The 5,176-nt window shown below is 36.3% G+C and overlaps 1 non-coding gene across 1 annotated transcript; it reads right to left on the reverse strand.

The window, feature by feature from the left end:
- Positions 1 to 3,316: 3,316 nt before the first annotated feature.
- LOC112726010 (small nucleolar RNA R71) lies at positions 3,317 to 3,424 on the reverse strand. The gene has a single exon (XR_003165083.1). It is a non-coding gene; the product is annotated as a small nucleolar RNA R71 (small nucleolar RNA).
- Positions 3,425 to 5,176: the final 1,752 nt, after the last annotated feature.

Here is a 5,176-nt window from a genome sequence, read left to right on the forward strand (position 1 = left end):
CCGTTCTACCTTAGATTGAATGAGTATCTCTTAGATATCTTAATTAGGATCTTCGTGGTGTAAGCTAGATTGATGGCAGCATTCATGAGAATCCGAAAAGTCTAAACCTTGTCTGTGGTATTCCGAGTAGGATTCAGGGATTGAATGACTGTGACGAGCTTCAAACTCGCGAGTGCTGGGCGTAGTGACAGACACAAAAGGAGGGTGAATCCTATTCCAGCATGATCGAGAACCTCAGATGATTAGCCGTGTTGTGACAGAGAATTTGGACCATTTTCACAAGAGGATGGGATGTAGCCATTGACAACGGTGATGCCCTTGCATAAAGCCAGCCATGGAAAGGAGTAAGACTGATTGGATGAAGACAGCAGGAAAGCAGAAGTTTAGAGGAACGAACGCATCTCCATACACTTATCTGAAATTCTCACCAATGATATACATAAGTATTTCTATCCTTAGATTATTATTAATTTTCGAAAACTCCATAACTATTTTATATCCGACTGACTGAGATTTACAAGGTGACCATAGCTTGCTTCATACCAACAATCTCCGTGGGATCGACCCTTACTCACGTAAGGTTTATTACTTGGACGACCCAGTGCACTTGCTGGTTAGTTGTATCGAAGTTGTGATAAAAAGTTGAGATTACAATTAAGCGTACCATGTTGATGGCGCCATTGACGATCACAATTTTGTGCACCAAGTTTTTGGCGCCATTGCCGGGGATTGTTCGAGTTTTTGGCAAGCTTTTGGTCCGGTAACATCAGTGCCAAATTTTGATCCGGCAACAACACCAAGTTTTTGGCGCCATTGCCGGGGATTGTTTGAGTTTTCGGCAAGCTTTTGGTCCGGTAACATCAGTGCCAAATTTTGATCCGGTAACAACACAAAGTTTTTGGCGCCGTTGCCGGGGATTATTCGAGTTTGGACAACTGACGGTTCATCTTGTTGCTCAGATTAGGTAATTTTCTTTTTGTTTTATTTTCAAAAATTTTTCAAAAATCTTTCAAAAATTTCTCCTTTGTTTTCGAAAAAAATTTTAAAATAAAAATGTTTTCAAAAATATATTTCTCTTCAGAATTTTTAAGAATGAATTCTAGTGTTTCATGAAGCATGTTGAAGCCTGGCTGGCTGTAGAGCCATGTTCTTTTGAACTGAGGTTTTGGCTTAAAATTGAATGAATTACACTCATATTCATGCTAAAGCTTGGCTCGCTATTAAGCCATGCCTGACCCTTTGATTGGAGCTTTAGACTAAAGAGCATAAGATTCCTGAAATTCATATTAAAAATTTTGGAATCCTTATTTTTCTTTTTTCAAAATGATTTTCGAAAAGATTAAAAGAAAATACAAAAAAAATCATAAAATCAAAAATCAAAAAAATATTTTGTATTTCTTATTTGAGTCTTGAGTCAAGTTGAAAGTTTGGTGTCAATTGCATATTCATCTTGCATTTTTCGAAAAATTCATGCATTCATGGTGTTCTTCATGATCTTCAAGTTGTTCTTGGTAAGTCTTCTTGTTTGATCTTGATGTTTTCTTGTTTTGCATCTTTTCTTGTTTTTCATATGCATTTTTGCATTCATAGTGTCTGAACATGAAAGATTTCTAAGTTTGGTGTCTTGCATGTTTTCTTTGCATATAAAAATTTTCAAAAATAAGTCTTGATGTTCATCATGACATTCAAAGTGTTCTTGGTGTTCATCTTGACATTCATAGCATTCTTGCATGCATTCATTGTTTTGATCTAAAATTTCCATGCATTGAGCATTTTTAGTGTTTTTCTCTCTAAAAATAAAAATTCAAAAATAAAAAAAATATCTTTCCCTTTTTCTCTCTTAAAATTTCAAAAATTAGATTTGACTTTTTCAAAAATTTTTAAAAATCTAGTTGTTTCTATGAGTCAAATCAAATTTTCAATTTAAAAATCTTATCTTTTTCAAAATCTTTTTCAAAAATCAAATCTTTTTCATTTTTTTTTCTTTTTTTATTTTTTTATTTTTGAAAATTATAAAAATATTTTTCAAAAATCTTTTTCTTACTTTTATCTCATATTTCGAAAATAACATCATCAATTAATGTTTTGATTCAAAAATTTCAAGTTTGTTACTTACTTGTTAAGAAAGATTCAAACTTTAAGTTTTAGAATCATATCTTGTGATTTCTTGTGAATCAAGTCATTAATTGTGATTTTAAAAATCAAATATTTTTCAAAACCAATTTCAATCATATCTTTTCAAAAATATCTTCTTATCTTATCTTTTTCAAAATTTGATTTTCAAAATATCTTTTCTAACTTCTTATCTTCTTATCTTTTCAAAATTGATTTTCAAATTTGTTTCAACTAACTAACTAACTCTTTGTTTGTTTCTTATCTTTTTCAAAACTACCTAACTAACTCTCTCTCTCTAATTTTCGAAAATATCTTCCCCCTTTTTCAAAATTTCTTTTTAATTAACTAATTATTTTAATTTTTGATTTTTTTATTTTCGAAAATTACTAACCTTTTTCAAAAATTATTTTCGAAAATCACTAACTCTTTTTCAAAAATTATTTTCAAAATTTTCCCTCTCTCATCTTATTCTATTTATTTATTCATCTACTAACATCTCCTCACCTCACATCTCTGCTCTCCTCACCCTTGTGTTTCTTTCGTTACATTACATTCTTTGTCCCCTTCCTTTCTTCCACTCACACAGGGACTTCTATACTGTGGTATAAAGGATCCCTATTATTATTATTATTATTATTATTTTTCTGTGCCCTCTTCTTTTTCATATGAGCAGGAGTAAGGACAAGAACATTCTTGTTGAAGTAGATCCAAAACCTGAAAGGACTCTGAAGAGGAAACTAAGAGAAGCTAAATTACAACAATCCAGCAAGCACCTCTCAGAAATTTTCGAACAGGAAGAGGAGATGGCAGCCGAAAATAATAATAATGCAAGGAGGATGCTTGGTGACTTTACTGCACCTAATTCCAATTTACATGGAAGAAGCATCTCCATTCCTGCCATTGGAGCAAACAATTTTGAGCTTAAACCTCAATTAGTTTCTCTAATGCAGCAGAACTGCAAGTTTCATGGACTTCCATCTGAAGATCCTTTTCAGTTCTTAACTGAATTCTTGCAGATATGTGATACTGTTAAGACTAATGGAGTAGATCCTGAAGTCTGTACAGGCTCATGCTTTTCCCTTTTGCTGTAAGAGACAGAGCTAGAGTATGGTTGGACTCTCAACCTAAGGATAGCCTGAACTCTTGGGATAAGCTGGTCAAGGCTTTCCTAGCCAAGTTCTTTCCTCCTCAAAAGCTGAGTAAGCTTAGAGTGGATGTTCAGACCTTCAGACAGAAAGAAGGTGAATCCCTCTATGAAGCTTGGGAGAGATGCAAAGGACTGACCAAAAAGTGTCCTTCTGACATGCTTTCAGAATGGACCATCCTGGATATTTTCTATGATGGTCTATCTGAATTGGCTAAAATGTCATTGGATACTTCTGCAGATGGATCCATTCACCTAAAGAAAACGCCTGCAGAAGCTCAAGAACTCATTGACATGGTTGCTAATAACCAGTTCATGTACACTTCTGAGAGGAATCCTATGAGTAATGGGATGCCTATGAAGAAGGGAGTTCTTGAGATTGATACTCTGAATGCCATATTGGCTCAGAACAAAATATTGACTCAGCAAGTCAATATGATTTCTCAGAGTCTAAATGGAATGCAAGCTGCATCCAACAGTACTCAAGAGGCATCGTCTGAAGAAGAAGCTTATGATCCTGAGAACCCTGCAATAGCAGAGGTGAATTACTTAGGTGAACCTTATGGAAACACCTATAATCTATCATGGAGAAATCATCCAAATCTCTCATGGAAGGATCAACAAAAGCCTCAACAAGGCTTTAATAATGGTGGAAGATACAGGTTTAGCAATAGCAAGCCTTTTCCATCATCCACTCAGCAACAGACAGAGAACTCTGAACAAAATACCTCTAAATTAGCAAACTTAGTCTCTGATCTATCTAAGGCCACTGTAAGTTTCATGAATAAAACAAGGTCATCCATTAGAAATTTGGAGGCACAAGTGGGCCAGCTGAGTAAAAGGATCACTGAAATCCCTCCTAGTACTCTCCCAAACAATACAGAAGAAAATCCAAAAGGAGAGTGCAAGGCCATTGAATTGATCACCATGGCCGAACCTGTAAGGGAGGGAGAGGACATGAATCCCAGTGAGGAAGACCTCCTGGGACGTCCAGTGATCAATAAGGAGCTTCCCTTTGAGGAACCAAAGGAATCTGAGACTCAACTAGAGACCATAGAGATTCCATTAAACCTCCTTATGCCATTCATGAGCTCTGATGAGTATTCCTCTTCTGAAGAGAATGAGGATGTCACTAAGGAGCAAGTCACCAAGTACCTTGGTGCAATCATGAAGCTGAATGCCAAATTATTCGGCATTGAAACTTGGGAAGATGAACCTCCCTTGTTCACCAATGAACTAAGTGATCTGGATCAACTGACATTGCCTCAGAAGAAACAGGATCCTAGAAAGTTCTTAATACCTTGTACCATAGGCACCATGATCTTTAAGGCTCTGTGTGACCTTGGTTCAGGAATAAACCTCATGCCCCTCTCTGTAATAGAGAATCTGGGAATCTTTGGGGTGCAAGCCACTAAAATCTCATTAGAGATGGTAGACAATTCAAGAAAACAGGCTTATGGACAAGTAGAGGACGTGTTAGTAAAGGTTGAAGGCCTTTACATCCCTACTGATTTCATAGTCCTAGATACTGGGAAGGATGAGGATGAATTCATCATCCTTGGAAGACCCCTCCTAGCCACAGCAAGAACTGTGATTGATGTGGACAGAGGAGAATTGATCCTTCAAATAAATAAGGACAACCTTGTGTTTACAACTCAAGGATCTCTCTCTGTATTCATGGAGAGGAAGCATAAAGAGCTTCTCTCAAAGCAGAGTCAAACAAAGCCCCCACAGTCAAACTCTAAGTTTGGTGTTGGGAGGCCACAACCAAACTCTAAGTTTGGTGTCAAACCCCCTTATCCAAACTCTAAGTTTGGTGTTGGGAGGTCTCAACAAAGCTCTGCACATCTGTGAGGCTCTATGAGAGCCCACTGTCAAGCTATTGACATTAAAGAAGCGGTTGTTGGGTGGCAACCC

This window comes from Arachis hypogaea, chromosome 11, assembly GCF_003086295.3.
Source record: "Arachis hypogaea cultivar Tifrunner chromosome 11, arahy.Tifrunner.gnm2.J5K5, whole genome shotgun sequence".
Lineage (NCBI taxonomy): Eukaryota > Viridiplantae > Streptophyta > Magnoliopsida > Fabales > Fabaceae > Arachis > Arachis hypogaea.